Below are 26,093 nucleotides of genomic sequence, written 5' to 3'. Positions count from 1 at the left end.
TGAAATGTGCATATTCTTGACTTTATTGCCAAGCATAGCCTACTCAGGCTTTTCTTTGTACTTGAAGAGAGGATGAAGGATGAGGTAGGAAATTGTTGTTGTAGGATGAGGGGAAATGGTTTTAAGTTGAGGGAGGGGAGATTTAGGTTGGACATCAGGGGGAAATTCTTTACCCAGAGAGTGGTGAGGTACTGGAACGGGCTGCCCAGAGAGGTTGTGGATGCCCCGTCCTTGGAGGTGTTCAAGGCCAGGTTGGATGGGGCCCTGGGCAGCCTGGTTCAGCATTAAACATGGAGGTTGGTGGCCCTGCATGTGGCAGCGGGGTTGGAGATCCATGATCCTTGAGGTCCCTTCCAACCCTGGCCATCCTGTGATTCTGTGAAGAGTACAAAGAATAGGACTTGAGTTAGAAAATTTTAATGCACTGTTTTCTATCTCCTGATGAGATAATGGGAAAACCTATAACTCGCTGCATTTATCAGACTGTAGATATCAAGCATTAGGATCAGGAAATTATAAAGTCGACCTGAAACCACATTTAGTCTCTTAGTAATTAATACTTTGAATAGTACCACTCAAATTCCAAAGGATTGTCAAGACAATAAAATATCCAATACTTTTTCAAATTGTTACAGAATTTGCTCCAAGAATTTCCTCTCAATTGACAAACACTAATGTTTTTCTTTCTTTACTTCTTTTTTGCTTTCTTTCTGGTTTAAAAGCAAAGTAAAATAAAACACAATTTCCTTGCAAGTACTACTTCTATTTTTTTTTTTTCTAATTACAAAGTTTTATTTCTCAGTAGAAGCAATAAAGGATTAAAAAAAAAAACAACACTTGATTTTCTTAAAAATTAGTTATTTTTGTAACTGAAAATAAATAATGTGTAGGAAAGGAGTTGTTTTTGGTAAATAAACTCAATAATTTTTCTAACAAATTCTGTCTTTCTACTATCAATATATTCTCCTTCAATACCAAACAACAATTCCTGGAACAAGAAACACTGATTCTCTTCTTATTTAATTAGAAGACTTGTTTCTCATGGGCACTCATGCTGATTTATGAATACCTATTGTTCTTAATTTAACTACACATTCAGTTTTGCACAATGGAGGACGTACACACTGGCCTTGGTTCATTCAGCATACATATGGGACCCAAGTTTCTATGTGTTACACTGTTAAGTACCTAATTCTATAAGCCCTCAGGCTACAGTATGATTTTAGCAAGAATTAGCTTAGGAAATCTGTGAAAAATGCAGAGGACTATCTTCTCTTCTTTAAGATGGCAAGTGCTACACAAGTCTAACAAAAAGATATTTTTATTTCAAGTTCTTTAATAAGATAAAATTCAAATAAGCATCTAAAACTTTGGTGTCTAAATTCTTACCTCATTAACAATGACAAAAAATTATTGAATTAATATTAACTACAATTATGTGACAGTGCTTTTTTTTCAATGTGATTACAGTTTACTGGACTCTCTTAGGCCAATTACACAAAACACAAAGTCCCCTGAAAACAAAGATGCAGTACTGGGATTAGGAGTGTTCTTTGCTCTTTCCTTTTCTCTCTTTCTCCACTCCTGTTCTCTTTCTCTCTTCTTCACCTCTCACTGCTATTCTCTTGTCCATGCGAGTAGAGATATATAAAAAGCTGTTCTGAAGTAGCAAACATAATTTGAATCTTCAAAAAAGTTTTTTTTTTTTGTAGTTGAGGATGTCTTTCCAGAAAGCTCCTATAGTTCTGGGTAATTGGTGTCAGGATCAGCTGACATTTGTTTACTTCAGTACGGACATTAAGTCCTGTAAGCTATCAAGAGGATGAGGAATAGCTGGAAGAATTTTTGAAATCTCACCTTAGTTTAAACCCTCAGTGTAAAGACCTCTGTCAGCTTAAATTTTAAGCGGCAGCAAAGCAAAAATAGTTTTGAAGGAAAGTAAGTTTGGCTGTACACCATGTATCCAGCTTTTTCTGATCGAAATATCTTTTGTGTATCATATACGTGATTAAAGCCAAGCATTATTTACATTAAAACATCTCGACTCAGTATTTTAGCAATTCTACCAACAGAACTTATGATGTGTGATCTACTTGCATATGAGACGGCTCTAGGTTATTGTTTTCTCCTTATCACCCTTGTTAGCTATAAGAAAAACAAAGTGTCACCTTGATCAAGTTTAAACTCATCCTCACAGTTCTTCCTTGGAACTTCCACAACTGCAGCATACAGCCCTTCTGATGGTAATGTCTGCTTCAGATTCCTCATGGCTTGTTGGTACTCCAGTAGTTACTTGGATTGTGAATTGTGCATTTGAGTCAGGTAAATTATCCCTCATTTCCTGATTGAAGAACTGGATCAAGTGATGTGACCAAGCATCATTTCGCCCTGTCAGAAAATCCTGCATATTTTTATTCAAAATATTAAAGAAATGTAACTGTTATTTCAGTAGAACAGAACCACCTAGCCATTTTGTCTTGTCAGATGTATGTTTAGCCATTGCTGGAGATACTGTAGATTCTTATCACTTCACTGGTCTACTTTCTTGTTGCAAAGCTCCTCCTGATGCTCATCCTGAGTCTTTTGTACTGTACTTTAGGCTTACTAGTCACAGATAGAAAATAATTTTGCCTTTGTTTGCAGCAGCAACTTTCTGTTTGAGATGCAGGAGTCACTTTATACAGAATTCATATAGCATAATCCAAATGAAACTGAAGGTTATCTTCCCATATTTTAAAATTTGATTTATACAGGAACCCAAGTACTATATTTGCCTTTTTCTTCTTAACGTGACATTGTCTTCTGAGCTACTACAAACCCCAAATTACTGCTGAAGAATGCCTTTCTAATGAGTTGCCCTTCATAGTACAATTATAATATTATGCAGTTAATTATTCTTGTCTAACTGCAGATTCTCAAATTTATTCTCATAGAGATACATCCCCTTTTTTTTTTTTCCCCTGTTTATTTGTACAGTAAAATATGATCATTTTGAATTCTAATACTGTTCTGCAAGGGAGTCACAATTCTTACCATATCTGTGACACCTGCAAATCTAAAAATATTTTTATAATATATATCAGTACTACAGGAAAAACAACAACAACAAAACTGAATATGTTCTGTAACTAAATTATTGCTGATTTACCTATTCATATGAATGCTGATGCTTTGGGTTTGTTTTTTTGCTTTTTTTTTTTTTTTTCATTAGTTCACTTTTCTTTCTTTCAGTAATTATGAACATGATACTAAGAGGGATTTCACATTGGTTGTGTATTGGTTTAGAAGTCCAGAACTCCACAAGTCCAGATTTTATATATTTTATTTATTTATTTGTTTGTTTGTTTATCTATTTATTTATTTATGAAAGTCCTGTATGACAAGATTCTTAAATGTGTTAGCATTTTAACTCCATTTTCTTTCTGGTATCATCACTTGAGGCACTCAGAGTTTAAAATGTTTTGAACTGAACCCTGTTCTTTTCTAGTTTCCAAATGAACATCAGCTTCCCTGTATGAAAACTAAATGTAGTAATTCCTAGCCTCCAGAAAGAAACATAAAGAGTTGTGGTGCTGCAATTTCACTAGGGAGTTCACTATTATATAGTGAATAGTAGTATGGTATGGAAGTGGTAACTATTACTAGAAAATACATTAGAAGTTCTTTTGCTGTGTTGATTATTCATTCCAATAAACAGCCTAGCCAGTCTGTGAGTTATGATTCACTTTTCTGAGTGAATGCTATTATTTGTTTTAGAAATCTACGTCTCTTTAAAACAAGTGTTAACTCAGTTTGATTTATAGAGCATTTAAGGCTTAAAGGATGCATAGTTAATTCTATGAAAGAGTAAGTATGGAGATCTACTAACAATGTCCATAATTTGCTTATTGCTTGTTATATTTACAGCACATGTCTGGGCATTTGTGCCTTTGGTTGCTGCTACTGTGTGTGACTGTTAGTAAATCATTTAACTTTTCTGTATTCGAGTTCCCTTATCTGGGCATTTTACCAACCTTAAAAGGGTATTATAAGATTGAACTAAGGACTGGCCTTTTGAGTCCTCCAATAAAAAGTGCTGTTAAATTGCCAAGCAGTACTAAAAATCTAGAGGGAATGTGCTGACATTTAGGATGCAGTTCTCATTTTCCTTACTGTTAAGCTTGACTAAACTCACTCGTTACTTCTGCCATTCATTTGCAGATGGAAGAGTCACATCCTGTATTTTTTCAGAGGCAAGGGAAAATAGGCCCATTCTGCCAGCGGGTTGAAAATGTACAAGCTTGTTCTGCTTAGCTTCCCAGCAAGAAAGCAGTTGTAACAAAATAAAGGTGAATTTTCAAACATAGTTGTTTCTTAAATGAAGCAAAAATAAACATTTTGGAATAGAATTGGGTCAGCAAGGTCAAGGGCCATTCCTTCATTTTGGTTACCATTGCTTTTAGTCCCTTATGTCAACTTTGGTTTTGGAATGGTCGGATGAGAAACAGATGCCAAGAGCATCTATTAGCTGAAGTTCTGTGTGACTCTTCTTGCTTTCTGCAAGGTTTTGTGGAGCAGAAGACAATGGTATCACAGAAAGTTTTCCCTCACAGCAGAATGCTGTGGGAAACAAATTCAGGAAAACCATCATATCACCCCTTGAGGCATTATCAGTTTTAGCAAATCATGACCTCACTTGAAATAGAACTACTGTTAATATAATTCTATTTCTATAGCCCTCAATTCCAAGATCACACATTTATTAGCTTGAAGTTCTTAGTAGGTCTTCAATTCTCATTTTCCATAGTAGGCTAAAGGTGATTTTCCTTCTGAGCTAACTTTTTAACTTTTTAAAGTTAAAGTATGTTCCTGAGGACATTGTCCAAATGCCTCTTGAGCACTGACAGGTGTGATGCATCAGACACTTCTCTAGGAAGTTTATTTCAATGTCTGACCACCCTTACAGAGAAGAAATTTTTCCTCATGTCCTGTCTAATCTTCCCCTGGTATAGCTTTGTGCCATTCCCATGTGCTGTGTCCCTAGAGAGAAGAGACCAGCACCTCCCCCTCCAGTTCCTCTCCTCAAGAAGATGCAGGGAGCAATGATGTTGCTCCTCAGTCTCCTCTACTTCAGACTAGGCCAACTCTAGTGGATATTGGGTTAATACTCACATACAGAATTGGGTTAATATTCAAATACAAAGAGTAGTTGAATATTAACATTAAAATCATTGGTTCTGAGAGTATTTTCTTCTCCTTCTCAAACACTGTTCCAATCATTCCAAGACATGAGTTCTTTCTTTACAGCTAATCTGGAAAACAACTAAAGTTTTCCAGCATTCTTTCAATCACATCTCCTAAAGCTCTCAGATTTTTACCTATATATTTTGACAAAAATACTTTTGTCTCTATCCAAAGTAGATCATACTTCCCTTTGCTTCTTTAAAAATGTATATGATCTTGAACACATTGTTGGAATTTGGAAGCATGAACAGCAACATTACTTCTTATTTACTAACTGTGAAGTAGAGGAAGTCAGAGGGAGGCAGTGCTAGACAAGGTTTTCACAAATGATTATTTCAGTAACTTAAGTTCAGTATAGTATAGGCATTTGTGTGTATAATGTGATCCATCAAAAGCTGGTGCTGTTTCCTCTAGCCATTGAAACATATCATTTATTGGATTAATGCTAATAATGTGCTCATTTATATAAACACATATTCAGTACTGCAGTTGTTCATTTTTGAATACTTTTGAGATGTCAGGAGTTCTTTAGAAGCAGTAGAATGTGGAGCTCACCTGAAGTATTGAGTCCTTCTTAAAAACAATTTTTAAAATAATAATAATTAAAAAAGAAAGACAAAAAATAGAAAAAATAGTGAGATTTAGTTGTTTTCAATTACTTCCAAATAAAAATACTAAAATGATCATCTTTAATAACAGATATTCACAAGCTCAGAGTCACAAACAGCTGAACATTTCTCTTGAATTATAAAATAGTGAAATTTTTCTGTTCTTCACTGTGTGATCTAGACCACTCACAGTTTAAATTTCTTTTAGTTGGATACCATTTACTATTTAACAGCCTGTTAAGTAACTATAGTAACTTTAAGAAATGCCCATATTGCATAGAACAGAAACTAATTGAGAACGCCACCATTGACAGAACAATACATTTTCTAAATAAATTATTTTCTTTGCAGGGCAGAATCATAGAATCACAGAATGGTTTGGGTTGGAAATGACCCTAAAGCCCATCTAGTGCCAATCTAGGGGTGGCATTCACCAACTTAGGCTGCCCAAGGCCCCATCCTACCTGGCCTTGAGCACCTCTAGGGATGGAGCACCCACAGCTTCTCAGGGCAACCTGTGCCAGGCTCTCGCTGCCTTCTAAGTCTGTATCAGAATCTATATGTATTCTTAAGACTGACTATATATTCTACCTGTTTGCCGTACAATTCTTCTATCTTCTATCTTACCCTGTGTTAATTGACATCTACAGTCATCTGAACCTTTTGAAAACAGAGTATTTCTCACAAGAAATCACAGTCTCCTTACTTCATGCAGAAATCTTCTCACTTCATGTGAATACAGATCACTAAGCTGAACTAATACAAGTTCATTGTCCATGCATATGCAAGAAAACAACAACAACAAAGTGTTATCTCCTTTCAGCTTGACTTTTTTGAAACCAGATCCCTCAAAAGTGTTTCTTAAAAACTGCTACTAATTTCAGGGAATGCCTTTGCTTCGGATTACTAGACACCCCTGGCTGAAAAGTCTTACTCTTCTTTGTCATATGGAGATGCTGCAGTTTCTTGATTAGAACTCCATAAAGGTTTTTAGGATCTAGAAGAGATATCTAGGATGACACAAAGGGAATGGAGTTATCTTAAACAGCAGCTCAAATGGAAGAGCTATAAAAGCCATTCTGGAGGAGAATGACTTTGCAGGCTTCAAGAAAAGCTTATCAAGCTGCATCCACTGCAATGATTCTCCCATCCGCTGGGCTCTGACTAACGCAATTGCATATGAAGCTGGGGAAAAAACAGGATTTAGTAATATCTGCAAAATGTATTGTTCTCAAGGAAAATCGTCTAGTTTGGCTGGTGAGTCCAGGATAGATGCCAAGATAGCTAAATCATCAGCATTCTGGCACTCCTGGGAAAGAGCGTGGAAAATCCCCCTGACTTTGTACAGCATGTTAAAATAATTCTTTTGTTTGCATCATGCTAAGGTTGAATAAGATACCATCTGTGCTGAGTTTTACATCTTATGACAGGAATAATGACCATAATTGGCCTCTTATCAGCTCCTGCTACTCATAAAAGAGATGTGAAGATGGGTACCACAGCAGAGCAGGCCTGGATGGGTGCCCAGACTATACTGGCTCTCTGCTGCAAAAGTTCAAAAAATGCTGTAGGACTCAACGTAGATTGGAGGCATGAGGCAATGCGCTCTAAAAATTAGCTCAAAGTCAGAAGAATTAGAAGACTTTGAGAATGACAACAGTTTTGGGAGTTGTTTCCTATGGCAAGGAGAAATAACTAGTCACAAACTATATATATATAAGCTAAATTAAATGTGCCTGCAATTTTTTTCTGGCTCTGAGGCCAAATGACTTGGAAGAGCCTGTGCATTTTGTTAAACTTTCTGACCTTTCAGATCAGGGTGGTTGCATTCTAATTTCCATTGGAAATGATTCCTGGACAGTCAGGTCCTGACCTGGGCCCAAAACTGTTTGCAAAGCAAATGAGAGCTCTGGGCTGAAACTCTGCGTAGAAAAAGTATGACTATGTGACTAGGTTTGTGACCAAGTTAAGGCGTCCAGGACTTTTCCTGGCGTGCTTCATTTACTGCTAGAGATTACCCTGTGTCTGCTTATGTCTCTGCTTGTGAGGCCTCCACGCATGGCATTAAACCCAATCAATTTATAACTTGACAAAGGCAAAAAGTATTGATCACCCCAAGTGCTACAGGGATAACAAAAACAGGTAGAATATGTGCCAGAAAAAAATGTGAAAAGCATAACCCTAAATAGTTAATTGCTGCAAGCATCACTCCTTGAACCTAGCTTGCAGTTCCCTGAATACTTAGAAACCAAGCCGGGTTATCTGTACCCAGAAATCATGATGAGAGAGTAATGTTAACCTATACCATTCCTTTTGCTGCTGTTCTGTTTTTCTATTGTTTTAGTAATTTTATTTCAGTAAATATCTGTCATGCGGGTGAAAAGGGCTGGATAACATCAATCAGAAAGCTAAGCTCAAGAGGTCAAGACCAGTGGCCCTGCAGCAGATGGTCCTTGTGGCTGTGCCACTGTTGCAGCAGGCTGGTGGGTCAGGAGGAGAAATGCATTAGGCTCAATTAACCATATACAAGTGGCTGAAACAATTCTGTGATTCTGTGAAACAGTTATTGGAATAACCGAATGATTCAGTCATTATTTCAATCAAGTAATGCAAAGGAAAATTGAGAGTGATGGAGAGGTGGATTTTGAGCATCTTACTGCTCAGTTCAGTAGAGGAACAAGAATAGCTGTGATAGTGAACTTGGGTGATTATGGGGAAGAAACTTGTAAAAGTATGGGAGGGCTTTGAGTGTTCTGGAAGTCTTATGTAAAGATACAAGTAGATGAGCTTGAACTGGTATTGATCTGCTCTGCTCAAAATGAGTTCTTACTTAAAAAATTAACCCATGTTAAGAAGTGTTTCAAAGTTATATGACAACATTAGCAGAGAGTGAGCACTTTCTTAGATAATCTTTGTGTGGGCAGATATAGCGCTGGAAGTTTGAATACTGCAGAGTTGCAGAGCATCATCACAACATCCAATCTCTTTCAAGCACATGAGAAACTTAAGCAGCAAAAAAGGAGTGCATTATTTGAGGCCAACGCAGGGATCCCTCTGTTTTGGATAACTCTGCAAAACTGCATTTCTCAGACTAGAGCAGTATCTGATCCATTTCAATTCTGAATTCTCGTTCTTCTATTGACATTATTTTCCAGATGGGAGACTGAGGCACAGAAAGCCCGTTGATTTGCCTAAGCACTATGGGCCATCTGTACCTAAGCAGGAAATTAGATGTTTCCAGAGTCCCAGAACAAGGCTGTCATCATAGGGTTGTCTATTTTCCCTGTGCCATGGAGATTCTTATGAAATAGAATGCCTTTCTCTGCTCCCTTGGGAATCTAATTCTGTGTACTGAATAAATAAGAGTGAAAGCAGGAACAGGAATAATTTTCTTTCCTTTTTAAGAATCTACAGGCTAATTAATTCTGTGTTCGTATTTCACTTTTCCCTATCTGCCTTCCACATTTTCTGTGTTTTCTTCCATGTTTAAAGCACACTGTCTCTTTCACATGTCATTCTTTCTTAACAACATAATACTTGACATAATCTGCCCTCTGGATCCTTTCTGTAGTGTAATTATGTTATCTTTGTTGTTATTGATTTCTGTTGCTAGGGGATGAGGTCGTGCCACTTCTGGCCGGTTCCTTCTTTGCAATTCAGCTGTACTCTGTTAACTCTTAAAGATTTCCCTCTTGAGAACACAGTGTGCCAAGTTTTGAAGTCATACAAAAATGCCAGCAGTCCCAGAGGATTATTTTTTCTGAGGGAAGATTGCAAGATTTAATTACAAAATAGGAGAACAGATAGCAATTTTGAGAGATTCTGATCTCAGTTGTTCATTTCTGAGAACAGAATTTGGCCAATGAACTTCGATTTTTCATCAACCCAGCAATACTTTTGTGCAACAGTTTGAATGCTTCCAAGTTAAAATATGATAGGATTTTTTTTTTTTTTTATCAGCTGCACAATTCCAATTGAGTAAGGGGCATGTCCTTTTGGAATACATAAACTGTCTTTACTCTTCATCAAGTTTCTGATTTTTATTGAATCTACATTCCATTTTCTCTGCAGAACAGAACTTTGTTTCCACAAAATGAAGGGGCTGATTTAGAACTTTTAAAATGTGAATAATATTCAAAGGAAAAGGGAAGGGTGAAAAAAAAATGAGAGAGTGTTTTCAGAAACAAAATTGCTTTTCCTGTACAAACAGCTTCTGTATGTTTGTTTGTCTGCTTGTTTGTTTTTACAGGAACTTAAGATTGTTAGGAGCTGTGCTCTTGAGTGAGTTTAGTACAGTCATGGGGATTGGAGGGGACCTTTGGAGATCATCCAGTACAATCCCCCTGCAAAAGTAGATTCCCTGTAGCAGGTCACACAGAAAAGCATCCAGGTGTATTTTGAACATCTGCATAACCTCTCTGGCCAACCTGTTTCTGTGCTCTGTCACTCTCACAGCAAAGAAGTCTTTCCTTGTGTTCTTGTGGAACTTTCTGTGTTTCAGTCTGTGCCGTTCACCCCTTGCCCTGTTATTGGGCACCACTGAAAAAAGCCTGGCCCCATCCACTTTAGATAACCACTTCAGAAACTTATAGTCTAGGTATTTATAAGCATTGGTAAAATATTCCCTCTGCCTCCACTCAGCTGAACAGTTGTGATCTCTCAGCCTTTCCTTATAAGGTAGATGCTCCAGGCCCCTCAGCATCTCTGTAGCTCTCCACTGGACTCTCTAGAAGTTCCTTGCCTTTTTTTGAACTGAGGAGCCCAGAACTGGACACAAGACTTCAGATGTGGCCTCACCAGGGCACAGTAGAAGGAGAAAAACCAACCTGCTGGCCACGCTTCTGGTGGGTCATCAGCTTCATATCATCAGCAAACTTGCTGAAGGTGGACTCTAGCCAGGTCATCCAGGTCACTGATGAAGATGTTGAATAAGACTGGATGAGTACTGACCCTTTGGGAACACCACTAGTAACAGGCTGCCAACCAGACTCTGTGCTGCTGATCACAACCTTCTGAACTGTGCCAGTGAGACAATTCTCAATCCACCTCACTGTCTACTCATCTATTTCACACTTCCTAAGCTTACCTACATCATGGGAGACAGTGTTAAAAGCCTTACTGAGGTCAAGGTAGACATCTACTTCTGTCGTGAAATAAAATCTACAACTTCTGACTACATTATTAAACTCTCAAGATCTTAGTGCAGCATTTTACTGAGTACTTAGACTTCTGCTTGCCTCCTTAAGAGCCCCTAGTAGCACAAAAGGATTACAAAATTTTTCAGATCAGCTACTGAGACCCACATGGGTCATTTTTTGTTATCTGTGAAGTATCAAGTGGGAGCAGATAGGCTGTGCCTGTCCCTTGCGCCTGCTCTACTTCAGCCTTCCTTAGGCTTTGCACCTGGATTTGCTTTGAATTCCAGTTGATATGCTGTGTGGTTGGAAAGGGCTGCCATAATTGACAGGAGACTCTGCAGAGCACTACAACAGTTAATCCAGCAGCTTCAGAAAAGAATGAGATACAGTAACAGACCATTTTAAAGGGGTTTTTAGCACACTGCTTTATTGTGTCTTGACTGTAGTTTGCTTTCCTTGCCTGAGGCTTTCAGACTCCACTTAGGATATGGTGATTTTCACACCAGAAATTCTGTAATTAAGTAGGGCTACTTTGCTGTGTAGCAGGAGATAGAAGATTCTCTTTCAGATAGCTTTTGCTCTCTACCCTTGAAGTTACAGAGGTGTCTCCATGAGAGAATCGTAGAATTATGTTCCCTTGTACACAATAAACGTAGTGAATATTGTATCAGAATGTACATTTTTACTTAGGTCTGCATTTGTGCTCCTGCTTTGAGCAAGGGACACTTCTCTTTCCCTTACCTAAAAGCAGATTTCTTTTAAGAAATACCTTTGTGCTCTCTTCTTTAGCATGCCTTTGACCTGCTCTTTTCATGTTAGCAATGAATACACAGGCAAAAACAGCAAACGTATCTGCCATCAAATTGCATACAGGCAAGGGGCAGTAGTCTCAGAAATTGATTTTTGAATTTTGAATTTTAAACCTGAAGTGTTTGCAACAGATGCTTTTTTCTTATTCCAATCTAGTGTGGAATATATATATAAAACTGAACATACTTGTGCTAAGGAAAGTACACTACTTATAGCATACATGGTTTTCAGACGAATCATGAGCCTCGTGCTATAAAGAACAGAGCCTTACTTTGCATGGAGACACACACATGTTCATATATTGTTTTCCTGACACTAACACTGATTTCTGCATCAAGCCACAGCATGGCCCAAATTTGAAAGCTAAATAACCCTATCACAGTAGCTGATGTGACTGGGTACAACAAGGCTAAACATATAAACACTGTTGTCTCATTGCTGGAAACCCGTTAGCGGCAAGAGGCCTAATGGGCAAGTTTTGCTTTTCCCAGAATCTTTGTGCCTTTCTTATGTGGCCTTGACTTCATGACTGATCAGCCAGCCACCAAGGAAAGTCATCCGTTCTAGACACGTGTCCTTTTTCTGCTTTGGAATATGCTACAGTGTGGTAGAAGCAAATTGTTACTGAGGAAATGATTCACAAAGCCATCTCCTGAGAGCAGCGCAGGGAGGAATTGTTGGGAAATGTTTATGTGAGCAAAAGAAAAGATATTGCTAAATGCTCATGAGGGATGCAGGGGAAAGCAGAAATATCTGCAGAGTCTTGTTCAAACACAAAGAGCTGCATAGTGAAATAGCGTTTTTTTGTTGTTGTTGAAAACCCGATGAAATCTCACCTTCTGTTAGCAGTTCCCTGCGGTAATGCCAACCATCCTTTACAAGCCCTGTAGGAACAACATCTTTAGTTACAGTTATCAGGCAGAGGTTCTCCTCTGCCTTCTCTTCCTGCTGGCATTGCTCCCAGATTGGACCCATTTGGCTTACAGCTTGCTCACCTGCATCAGACAATGGCATGTAAAGGTACCCCAGAGCACTTGGCTCCAATCTTCCTCAAGGTGAGAAAAGCTCAGTGGCAGACATGCTCTGCATGCAAAGTCTCTCAGCACCGGGAGGTGTGGGTGTGAGGTTCTCCTTCACATCAGTGGAGTCACATACTAGTTCCTGACAAAGCCTGCAATGCGCTCCAATTGCCTAATTAGACCTGAAGCCAGCCAAAACATTGAGTACCTGCCTCAGCACCCTCTGTTCTCATGAATTTAGTCCTAAGCAACTGAATAATGTCCCTAGATTTAATATAATAAATAAATCACGCTAACAAGTGATGTGCATGGGAGAAAGCAGGATGAAACAGAACTGTTAGCATATTTGTACAAAGCGAGGATAACTGATTTAATCCATTTAAGTTCCTTTCTTGTTTAGAAAGATCTCATTTGCTTCAGATCAACCTGACAGTTTAAATATACATCTGCTCACTGATGCTATAATCTGAGTCTTTAATCAAGTCCTTTGAAGCAGAACTTACACAGTGAGCACTCTTAGTTATATATCCATTACCTCTTACAGCTTAATTTAAACTCATAGTTTATACAGCAATATGGAAGTTTTAAAATATGAAATTTGCACCCTCGGGTAATCCAGTGAAAACATATATTTACAGTGATAGCAACACAGAAGGGGATTACAAATAGCTTTCCTTTCCCAACTGCTGCTGCAGGCAACAAAACAATGGAATTAAATTTGGTTTTATGCACAGTCTGATCAGTTGATTCCAGGATTATTGACTCTCTCTGGCTCCTGTGTCTATGAATACATAAACCTGGTCGGTCCTGCAGTGCTGCATTTGTACTTCTGACATTGAATTAGCTCAAAGCATGCTTGATGAGGTGGGAAGAAAATGGTTGAAAGGAAAGGAATTAGGAATCAAGGAAAGGATAGTGGACAGACTGGGTTGACTGAGACTGGTAAAATTGGATTGGAGTCAATAAGACTCTCTAGTTGGTGAATAAATACAAAATTTGGCTATAATATTTGGTTCGAAGAAAAATATTTTCATCTGTGGCCTTCCAGTACTTGGAGTATATAAACAGGAGGGGAAACAACTGTTTACAAGAGTGGATAGTGATAGGACAAGGGGGAATGGTTTTAAACTAAGACGGGAGATTTTATGCCCCATCCCTGAAGTCATTCAAGACCAGGCTGGATGTGACTCTGGGCAGCCTGGTCTGGTGGTTCGTGACCCTGACCACAACAGGGCAGTTGAAACTAGGTGACCTTAGAGGTCCTTTTCAACCCAGGCCATTCTATGGGTCTATGATTAGTCCTACGGAGACTGAACGGTCACTTACTGGTTATTTATCAATATTGTTTCCTTTAAATAATTTTGATGGCTTCTTTGCAAGACATCTTTGGTATGGTATTGCATATTAGTAGAAACAGTCTGCTGTGAAGGTAAAAGTGTTCTTTTATTTTATCATATTTGTATAGCTTGCGTGGTATACGCATTAGTTTCAGTGAAGGTATGATGAACTCAGCCTTATCTTTATGATTCAGGCAAAAAAAAAGTGACTGAAATACATGGCAGAGGCATTTGCTTTGCATCTTTGGGCATTTAGTATCATAGAATGACTTGGATTGGAATGGACCTGAAAGATGATCTGGTTCCACATTTACTGTGTAGACTTGGAACTGTATTTGTTCTCAGTACTGTAGAGGAGTATCCATGCAGCCTTACGGTGATTTTGAAGAGAGGTATGTCAGTGAAAAGTGTAGTTGGTTGCATTTTAAGTTTCTTTGTCTCCTGGCTGCAACTGCCCACATCCAGTCATATTCTCATTTTGGTGGGGCTATATCAGTAGTGTTGTAGAATTCTTCTGATGAGAACAGCAGTGCTTCTCATAGAAATACCAAGGTTCTCCTGCCAGAGTTGGAAACAGGAAGCATTAAGGAGTTCAGTTTCCTTTTTTTTTCTCTGTGCTCTTTTAAGAACTCAGGCTTACATGGAAGGCATTGACCTAATCATCAAAGGCCCAGTCTTCAAACCCTTCCTTAATTTCTGCCCAGTACTTACTCAGGCAAGGATCCAGTTGATTTCCTTGAGTTCAGTATTAGCAAGAAAACAAATTAAGGACTTGGCCTCAGGTCTGATGTCACACACCATTTCCTTTTACTTTAACTCTTCATTTTACCAGGTAGTGAAACAGCACTGGAGGAGGGAAAGAGAGAGCTTGCATTTACAACGTGGGTTTTTTTTGGTTGTTTTTTTTTTTTTTTAAATTTCCTTTTTCTTTTTTCTTTTCCTTAACACAAAGATGTGAGGGCTAGAGAGAGGTTGAGAAAATGCCAGCAGTGTCACGAGCATGTAAGAACTTAGTGGGGAAAATTATACTAGCTTCTCTAAGCATGCAGAACATAAACAGTAATTTGAACAACTGATTTCCCATAAAGACTCTGCAGCCGTCTTTAGAGCTCTTTATCTTATCTGCTGCGGGTCGTGATGGCATTTCCTGGCTTAGTGAGGACCCTAGAATGCTGCAGGATAAGTGCTGTTTCCTGCACTGGCACACCCAATAACTTCTGCCATGCACCCAAGCCCAAGCAGGATTTGTTTTTCAGGTATGTATGTTTTTTGTAGTGGACAAGAAATAATTTCATGATTACTGATATAGATTAAATTTATTTCCTACTTGAGAGTGAAATTATAGTCTAAAATGGACATAATTTGAAATACCAATTTCATTTTCCCCCCGTGTTGTCAGGGAGACTTAACTGACTCCCAGCACTCTATTTCGAGGTCAGAGGCTTAGGAATGAGCAAAGACTCCCTCAGGCTATGCTCCACTCTCGCATATTTAGTTTCCAAAGAGCAAGATGGAAAAAAACTTAGCCTTCTAGATCTCCTGCACCCAACTGAAAGAGCCTTGCCCTTTCCAATTCAAGTTAGCATATCTGATTCAAAAGACAGACAAATGCATGATTGTTCCATAGATATGTCTGCCTCAGTTGAATGTCATTACTAATACTGGAATGCTGTCAGGGTCGATATCCTGGAGTTTCTTTGAGCCAGATGCATTCTGTCTGTGCCAAGTATACTGGCAAACACACAAACACACACAAGTACACACTCACAAATATATTTGTGGCTAATTCCTAAGCAGCATAGCTGCTTGCAAATATGAAAGACAGCTAAGAAAGCCAGGCTCACAATAATCCTGGGCACACCCAAAAGATGCTATTACTACAGAGTCCTAACAAAATTGTACAGCAATGAAATTCTCTGGGTCACTCTGTAAAAGTGACACTGATCTCTACATGAAAGCAGCTCACAGTCCCACAGCTCAGTGAGTGAAGTTTGGAGCAATGTGAAACTTGCACCTCCCCTTCAGCTAACAGGTTTCAGAGTGTTTTCATGCTGACCTTTCAAGTTTCTTTTATGCAAAAAGCTCTTTGGTAATTTCCAGTAGACATAAAACAAGATTTACAAACAACTGTATGCTCTGAAGTCGATAGTTGCAGTTCTGTTTTTAAATGTGTTCAAATTTTGATAGGAAATGCACTAAATGGCCGTGAGTGGAGTTTGTCCTGTGTTGCTTTATGCATCCTTTTTCACATTTTTGATTATTCATAAAACTTACTGAGGCACCAAACGTGATGGGCTTCCCCCTACCCCAGCTACTCCATTTGATATTTCTATATGACTCAATTTTTCTCAGCTATTTCTTCCTTTAGCACAATCAGCATGATTTAGTTTCCATTTTTTCCTTTGTTCTCCCTTTCCCCTAAACACATACAGCCCCAGGTACAAAAGATATTGAAGATTCTGGAGCTTCTTTGTAGCATGTGGGCTCTGCCTTGCCTTCCAGTTTGCCAGAAGGCTTCGTATGGAAGGTCCTGAGCTTCAACTGGTGTGAGATGCTGAAGCTCTGATGCACTTCAGCAGAGCTGCAGCAGTGTATATAGCAGCAAAGGAGCTGCTGCTTCTTTCTTCAGCTACTGATTTTTTGAGAGGCCTGGACTCGTGCATGGATGAAGTGAGGAATAGCAATTCTATAGCTACAATAACATTTTAATGAAATGTGCTCGAGCATCACTGTGATATGAATACTAATCACACTGGCAACTTTGGGTTCCATCTTGCTTCTCTCCAAGTTAATCAGAAAAGTCTTGCTGCTCTTATAAACCAGAATCAGACCCTCCTGGAGGGTGTGAATAAACTCCTCCCCAATATTTCAATCAGTTCTCAGCCCATGAATCATTCAGTAGTTTCACTGGTATCAGTGGGAGGACATTTTCTTGGTAATGACTCCACAATCAAGCACACCATCTGTAATGAACCTAGCTCCAACAAAGAACAGAGCATTGATTGAAAAATAATTAATCTGCCTCACCAGAAATTTATCCTCAATCTGATGACTCAGCTTTTTAACTGAATTTAGTGCTGTGCAAATATCTCTCCTTTCTATTCAAAGGAAAACCCGAACCTGTTTCATCCATTATTCTGTTATTTCTATAACTTACATTGTTCTATAGCAAGTTCTTAGGAAGGAAACAAACTTTATACAGGACTTTCACTCTAGCTGGGATCCTACCTGAGGATAGTCCTATTTATCTGGTCAACCAGCCCTGCCAGCCCCAAGAAGAAAGGGATGGATGGCTCACAATAGAGGATGTAATTCCTATCAGAAGGAAAATGGACAGTGGATGTTAAATTCATAGGATATGAAATGTTTCAGAAAAGGACATCAACATCAGAACTTCCTGATTTTTTCATATTTAGGTTAAAGTTAATTTTATTATTGTCTTTTAATGAAACTGACTTTTATTGTGAATAAACTTCACTCACAGCTAGTGAGGAAATGGTATACACCTATTTGACTCCAAAAAAAAGCTGTTAATGGTACAGCTTAAACCCAGCAAAAGTAACAAGAAGGGTACAACTTCTTTTAAGAATTTATCTGTCTAAACTGCCACACCTTTGTCCGATTAACTTTGAATGGAACTTAAGAATCAGACCTTTCTTGCTGCTGTTGGCATGAAATGCTTTGTTGCTTTGACCAGCACCTGGGCAAAGACACGAAGCAAGCATGGTTGTGAATAAGATGGTTCAGTATATCATGCTTATCACCACAGTATCTGAAAGTCTGCCTGCGCTGTTCAGCAAAGTGACTAACATGAAAGTTTCAATACTAAAACAGTCAAAAAGTACAGCTCTGAAACCTTATTTCAGGCAGATACAGACAGAACCAAAAGCATCTGCACATTATCCTTAATTACTTGGCTACAAATGATACTCAATTTCTCTGTTTTTTGCAAAGTAGGTCTCACTGTGTATAGTGTAACAGTACAGCATAGGGTCCTGATCAAGTGTAGAACATAACAATGCTTTATCTCTGAATGAGATAATGAGGAAAAAAGAGAGAGAGGGAGAAAGAGAAAGAAAACAACAAGGACTTTGTGGATTCTTCAGTTTTCAAGCAACATCTCATTTAGCTGCATTGTTCTACCTGGTTTGCAATTAATAATATAGCTTTGGAAACTGAGAAGGAAAAGTTTTCAGTTTCTCAAATGTCAGCGCTGCTTTACTAAACAGAGCAGCGTTCATTCAGTGTTCTGTGTGGTAGTTCATCTTTTATTGAATCTCATGTAGCATAGGAATTCCAGCCACATTACAAAGGGAAACTGATACTGTACAAAAAGTCAATTTTTAAGGTTGTTTTTTTTTTTCCTTCTTTTTTTTTTTTCACTTAAAGATCAGTGTGCCATATGGCTGCTCAGTATTTACCTTCCACACCATATTGCTGTCTCCGGCTTAATCTTCCAAACTTTGTAACTGAACATCTATGACTTATCTTCTAGAGGTCTTTTATGCTAAGAAGAGAACACAAAGAGACTTTATGTGCTTTATTACAAAGCTATATGGGGAAGAACGGTTTGAATCTTTCTTCTCAGCTCTACCTGTTCTCTATTTTACAACTGAAATCTGCAAAAGTGCTCGTGTTTTAGAATATTACTCAATTTTACTACTGTAAAAAAAAAATTCTTTTGCTGAGTGTTGGGAGATTGAAGAAACTGGCAGCCAACAGCCTCTAACAGTCCAGTCCTCTTATTATGTGCATTTTAGTAATAGTTAAGCTCCAAATAGGAAAATAATGCTTGGATTTTCCAAGTTAGACTAAATAATTCTGAGAACTGGAATGCTCAGCTTCACTGTATATACTAAGCTGTTTCCCACAAACCTCTACTTCTCTACTTTAACAGATAGTCCTGGTTACTATACCTAAACCCACAAAGTCTTTGTTACTTAAATCGTAACTATCAAGTTGTATTTCGCTTGTATTTTTCTATGAAACCACAACAAAGTACATGATCTTAACAAAAAAACAAAACAAAAAAAAACAAAAAAATAACTAGCAGGTGTAGAATGAAGATATACTGCTGTAATGAAGAAAGGTTGAGAGAGTTAGACTTGTTTAGCTTTGAAGAAGAGAAAGCTGCAGGGAGACATCATAGTGGCTTCCAGTATTTGAAGGGAGCTTATAAGCAAGATGAGGATCAACATTTGACATAGCCTAATAGTGATGACCAAAAGAAGGGAAATTTATGTTAGATGTTAGGTGGAAATTCTTTACTCAGAGAGACATGAGGCCCTGACACAGCTGCCCAGAGAAGCTGTGGTGCCCCATCCCGGGAGGTACTCAAGGCTGGGTTGGATGGGGCCCTGGGCAGCCTGATCTGGTGGGTGGCAGCCCTGCCCATGGCAGGGGGTTGGAACTAGGTGGGATTTAAGGTCCCTTCTAACCCAAGCCATTCTATGATTCTGCAGTACCTATTTTTTACCATGTGGAAGCAGAGAACTGAGATTTTTATATGGTTCAGGGCAACTGAAGAAATAATAGTCCATAACATTGAATCAACACTCATTAAATCCAGTAGAAGTTAGTCTAGATGCAAAATAAGCTAAAAATTATTCGATGAGCTGCATAGATTCTGTGTGGCAGCTTGCATTATCTGCTTCCAGGATTAGGGGGGAAAATTTTGTCTGGGAAAGCCAGTACAATTCCCTAAAGCTAACTCAGACTGAAATAGGGTCCTTTCTGATTTGAATGTTAGTGGTTCAAGTTTTAGTCTGAAAAGTATTTGTACCTACCACAAGGATTTTCCATTTGCATATTGCTAGTGCATTTTGTAGCCTACACTGAGATAAGAAAACATCCGATAGTGCCCAGCTGTGACTCTGAGGTCTGTGCTTGTTGAGGAGTCGTACCACAGGAAAAGCCCTGGGGAGAATTCTGGCTGACTCAAATAGGAAACTCTTCAGCACTGTGTGCTGTAACACACAGCCAACACGTTCACTAAATACACCACACATCCCACATTTAGCCCAGGAGCCTACACCCACTGTACCACGAGATGGGGAAATCCCATATCCACATATGTTGGCATTTTCCAGATGTGTACCGCAGAAGAAATAGAATTTTAAACTGACAATGTGAATGTTTTGTGTATTTTGCCATAGCGAGTTGTCTGCTTTTCCATTCTGATCATAACATAATTTCATGAGTTTCTAAATGTTTTAAATGTCTTCTTTTCCTTTAATAGTAAAAATCAATCAGAGGACTCAAAAGGTGCCTGGAAAATAGTTTCTAGTAATGAATGGTGATAGAGAGACATGCATTTTTGTAACTCAATGACCACTTCATAAAGAAGAAATTACTACTGACTTCCACACCAGTAATTTAGATGACAATACCAAGGTAAGGGATGTGGGTCAAACTCCTGCTCACGTTAGTGGGAAGATTGTCTCTAAAGAACATCCTTTGAAAGAAAAAAGCAAACCGGTCAGCACTGGTGAATTTAGAGTGGGCAAACACATTCTCTCATGAAACTTAATTTTTGGACATGAAATAGCAAACATGCATCAAAGCTGTTGCCCATTAATACAACCATAGAATACAAATCACTTAAGTTGTTAACTGTATAGGATAGAGCAGTTATTTTTTGCTGCCTCAGCACTATAGGAGTTATTTTGCTTCCTCCCCAAACTTTCTTCTTTAATTCTTTCTACTAACAAATTCTCTTTTAAACTAATATATTTCATCAGCCAGAACCCCCTCAAAAGAAATTTGGGAACAGCTGGAGAAGCTGGGATAGTAGGATGATTCTGTAATGAGCAACAGTGTTAGAGGAAGAGAATACATTGCAACCAACAGCAACCTCCAAGAACATAAAACAATCCCTGTTCTTATGCTTAGTTGTCTTCAGAGTTTTTTGTTGTTGTTGTTGCTATTTCCAAGCAAAACCTCAACACTCTCACTGTAAAAGACTTTTTCCTTATATCTAAACTAAAGCTACTCTCTTTAAGCTTGAAACCATTTCCCTTTGTTCTGTCATAACAGACCCTGCTAAAGAGTCTGTCCCCTTCTTTCCTGTAGCTCCTCTTTAGATATTGAAGGTCTGCTATCAGGTCTCCTTGGAGCCTTCTCTTCTCCAGGCTGAACAGCCCCAGCTCTCTAAGCCTATCCTAGCAGAAGAGGTTTACCATCTCTTTGATCATTTTTGTGGCCCTCCTCTGGACACACTCCAACAGGTCCATGTCTCTCCTGTACTGAGCACTCCACATCTGAATGCAGTACTCCAGGTGAGGCCTCACCAGTGCAGAGCTGAGGACAGGATCACCTCCCTTGACCCACTGGCCACACTTCTTTTGATGCAGCCCAGGATATGATTGGCTTTCTGGGCTGTGAGAGCACATTGCTGGCTCATGTCCAGCTTGCCATCCACCAGAACCCCCCAGGTTTTTTTCAGTAAGGCTGCACTCAGTTTGTTCATCCCCCAGCTTGTATTGGTAGCGGATGTTGCCTTGACCCAGGTGCAAGACCTTATATTTAGATTTGTTGAACCTCATGAGGTTCACCTTGACCCACTCCTCAAGCCTCTCCAGGTTTATCTGGATAGCATCCTGTCCCTCTGGTGTGTATCACAGAATCATAAAATGGCTTAGGTTGGAAGGCACTTCAAAGATCATTGAGCTCCAACCCTCCTGTCATGGGCACCCACCAGATCAGGCTGCCCAGGGTGCTACCCAACCTGGCTTTAAGTGCCTCCAGGAATATAATAGAGGTGCTTCAGTCCTCAGATCATCTTCATGGCCCTCCTCTTGCTCTGCTCCAACAGCTCCGCATTGTTCTTGTGCTGGGGCCCAGGTGTGCATGCAGGCATGGAGCACAGCATTTATCCTAGCTAAATTACCTGAGTTTCCTGTCAGGTCAATTCTTCTATCTAGGTCCTTCTACAGGTAACCCTTCCCTTAAGCATGTCAGCTGCATGCCATCCCCTCCATTTCAGATCATCTACTGAACTGATGAGAGTAAATTTGTCTCCTGCAAACCCAGGAAAGGCCCCTGAGGAAATGCACCTGTATCCATTTACAAACTTGTATGTGTGTTACAAACTTCTTTCCACCACTTTATTAAATGCTAAAATCGTTCAAGTATTGAATTAGAAATACTTCTAAGAACAAATCTGACCAAACATGATGTTTCCAGCAAATTTGTTGCATTGTGGTTTAAAGAAAATAAAATTGCACTGCCAAGGTATTTTATAAGGCAGTAGAAATTGACGCAGTAATTTTTCATGTTATTTTAGCATTTCCCTATCCAAGAAATTTATAGAGTTGATGAGAAGTGACTGAGACTTCAGTTACAGCTTAATTCCAAAGTACATCCAGAAAGAAATATATAGGAGCTTTAGCATGCCCAAAAGTGAATTGGAGACGCATATATTGAAACCTGTAGTGTGTACAGCAGGACACTGTTCAGGGAGATACAATTCACTCTGGTCTAATTTTGTTTGTGCTTATCTTTGAGCCCAACTCTTTGATGCGTATGTGGCCCTGACCTCAGAGTTTGCTAACGGGATATTTCTTTGGAAACAGCAAAGTGAAACACTCTTTAAAGGTGGGATTTCTTTTCACTACCAAAACACACATGCATAAAAAGGCAACATGCCAAAAATGTCGTATTTGAAGGACAAGAGATGCAGTGCCAGAAATTCCCTGGCTTCATTAGAGGTGTGAATATTGCTATGTAGTTTTTACTCGAAGTTTTGGCTCTGTTCACACCTAGTTGTCATCTTTATTCATAAGCTTAGAGATTCTGTTGAGTGTGTCGACCTTCTCAGATGCTGCTGTGACCAAACATGCTCTCTTCTGTTTTAGGAATATTTCTTGCAGAACTTCTCTCTGACAATAAGTTCTTGTTCATTTATTGGGTTGTTTTTTGCTGAAAGAATAGGACAGGTAAGCTTGCTAAGAAAAGAATCCTTCCTCCTATCTCCTCTGTAGTTTTGTATCTGCCATCTTGATATGAGTAACAGATTAGCTGACACAATTGCTTTTCTTTCCTTAATAGCTTCGAGCAGAATTTTTTTAATTGTGGCCTACTACTCCTGGTTGGCTGTCTGTCAGCACAACTCTCTGGGCTTGTATACCATGGGAGAATGCGTGATGTTATAGATACCTAGGTACCTGAATAACTCAGTTTGTATACATAACACAGCTTAGCACCAGCACTACCTTCAAAAATGTAAGCAGTAGAGCTGTGATAGTCCAGTACTAAGTCAAGGCTAATTAGCTCCCCCTGAGATGTTTGCTGCATTACTTGAAGTTTTCAACATCTTTGGTCATGCCTTATTTTTCATTGTCTAAATAGACAATGTGGTTTCTTGATGTCTGAGTACCATTCCTGTTACTGACATTTTGGGACCCCATTGATTGTAACTAAGAAACATCCTCCTGACTATTGCGATAAAGATTTCCATTCTTAAAATCACTTTGCCTTTGGTGCCTGGCCTGCTACTGGAGTCAGTGTATGGACTTAAGTAGCAAGACACTGAAGGCATTATCAAAGGCATACCAAGAATGTCTCTGTTGTCTGTAGATGTGAATGGAAACAGTACGAGGCTTTCTACTGTGAGAGCCACTGCTCACAGAGTGTCAAAACTACCTTTCCCAAAGATACTTGATCCAATGCCATGTGACAGTGACACTGGAATTATTTGAAGATGATATCATCACAAAGTTTTCATCTTGTATACTTAGTCTGTAAACATAGTAATGATAGCTGAGCCCAGCAAACTTTTAAAAGCCAGCTGCGAAAATGACTGTTATTGCTATCTTGGTTTTGCTGTTTTGGAGACTGTCATTGCAGTGATTTTTGCCAGCTGGTTTCATCTGGTAAAACAACTCTGGACACAAATAGATGAGGGGAAAGAGATGACAGTGGTAGCCACCAGTCCAGAGGCAGCTCAAGGTCATGGCATTCAGACAGGGTCCACAAGCCCTCTTCTGCTTGGGACCCAATTGGCCCAACTCCCACACAGTTGTGGGAGCCAACAGACAGTGAGCCCACATGATCCAACTTGCTGACAGTGCTGGTTCTTTCACGTGGACTTAGTTTTTTACTGCAGTGAAGAACGTTAGCCAATGTCAATACTGTCTGACGTTAATGCGTATTTCTCTGTTATAAAGCAAAACGCAGAATATTACAATTAAGCCATTTTTACTGCTTATTTAATTTATTGCCCAGCTTAAAGGAAAAATCTCTTTTTTCCCTTGTTGGTCCCAAGTATATCCACCTCTCCAGGTGAAACATGCATTGCCAATAAGCCTTGTAACTTTCCAAAGGCAATGTTGGCTGGTGCAAATGTACATTATCTATTTAAGACAAATAGAAATAAAGTGATTCTTGTTAGCTCAAGATCTGACCCCAAGACTGAGCAAGGACTTTTATTTAAATTGAAAGTACCGAGTGTATTATTGCTGTACCTCCAAGTTGTTTGTAAATAAGCCCCTGAAGTTAAGACACTGATGGTTTGAATTGTCTGAGTGTGAAGTCCAGATGCTATGCTCTGTATCTCCAAAAGTAGGATAGGACGAGGAGAAAACTAGAGTGTCTGCTGTACTGTTACTTACTTATGGAAAAGGAAGTCACTGTGAAGGGGACTCAGGGAGAAGTGCAGAAAGCAGAGCAGGGGAATAGGAGTTTTGATGTAAGAGGCTTGCTCTGAAGATAAGACATTTAACTCAGTTACCCAGTTTTACAGTGGTCAGAAGTAGAAAGACTCCAGTTTTAACTGATCACCTCTTCTTAAAAAATACTTAGGGTGAACACATACACTGTATGCTTAAATATTGCATAAGATATCAAAAAGAAATAGGCATCATTTGGCACCTTCTGTAATTACTAGGGGGGAAATAGCAATACGTAACTATCAGAAGACAGGGTGCTACACTTTTAGAAAGCTTAGATATATATATATTTAGATATATTTTTAGTTATATTTTTAATGACCAACAAATAAATTATGAGACATACGTTTTACATATCTGTCAGGTAAGGAATTTGAGATTAAATCATACATATTGATTTTGAGGTGCTAGACACACATTCTCTGTATACTGAGGAAAAAAGTGCGCTTGATGTGAAGCATGCATATAATTGCAAGTATGTTGGATTGTTCCTCAAAATACCCTGATCCAAAGCATTATACCTGAAATGCTTTGGATCCAACAGCAGACCCACCGCAGCTTATCAAAAGCAGACCTATATCCCTCACTCTAGTTCGTGTTACAAACATCTAGTCATTAAAAACAAGTGCAGAATATTCTTATTTTACCTGTCCTGTCACAGCTGACTGCAATGGTCTTCAACAAGAGCCATTATGATGTACATGTGAATGCAGGCAAACATGTTCATAAGTGAGTGGTGACATATGATTCTATATTTGAGCAATAGTAATAATAATAATAATGAAAATAACTACATACCTGTTTTCCAGGAAAAAAAAAAAAAAGTTCAACAGTTACAAGTATTGCTCAAAAAGTAATAGAATCTTTTTTCCAGACAAAATGATGCATGATTTTGGTTACTAACAGGAAGAAAACAGCATAATCTTCAAATCATGGAATTTTCTTGTCAGATTTAACTCTGAGGGAGAAAGTCCATTGTCTGCCAAGCAGATGAATCTTCCCTTAAAGCATTTCAGATGTGATTTTTTTCTTAATGTAATAAGACACTATGTATTTTGTCCCCAGTTCTCTGAAGGGGATCTCAATGAAGCAATTAATATCAAACTGAATGACTGACCAACCATCTGCCAATTCCAGCACTTTCAATACAAATGACGCTTTATTCAAATGCAGAGTCAGAGTACAGCCTGCCATCAGAAGAACTGATTTAGTTCAGATGGGAAGGCAAGAATTATATGTAATTATACATGCAGTGAAATTATACATGCATAAGACTTCGATGCAGTAAAGT

At 38.8% G+C, this 26,093-nt stretch overlaps 1 long non-coding RNA gene across 3 annotated transcripts; it reads right to left on the bottom strand.

Annotated features, from left to right (window-relative positions):
• Positions 1 to 346: 346 nt before the first annotated feature.
• On the bottom strand, positions 347 to 25,830 carry LOC122189827. Of its 3 annotated transcripts, XR_006181985.1 has the most exons (5): positions 19,922 to 20,025; positions 18,557 to 18,642; positions 14,847 to 14,981; positions 2,169 to 2,388; positions 347 to 376 (listed from the first exon to the last, which is right to left on the bottom strand). It is a non-coding gene; the product is annotated as an uncharacterized LOC122189827 (long non-coding RNA). The 3 variants fall into 3 exon arrangements; XR_006181986.1 differs by lacking the exons at positions 18,557 to 18,642; positions 19,922 to 20,025 and adding an exon at positions 25,601 to 25,830; XR_006181987.1 differs by lacking the exons at positions 18,557 to 18,642; positions 19,922 to 20,025 and adding an exon at positions 17,364 to 17,436.
• Between the last annotated feature and the right edge of the window lie 263 nt (positions 25,831 to 26,093).

This window comes from Lagopus leucura, unplaced genomic scaffold (assembly GCF_019238085.1).
Source record: "Lagopus leucura isolate 7727_CA_CO unplaced genomic scaffold, USGS_WTPT01 Super-Scaffold_100157, whole genome shotgun sequence".
NCBI lineage: Eukaryota > Metazoa > Chordata > Aves > Galliformes > Phasianidae > Lagopus > Lagopus leucura.
Note: the sequence above shows the minus strand (reverse complement) of the source record. Positions and strands in the feature narration are given on the sequence as shown.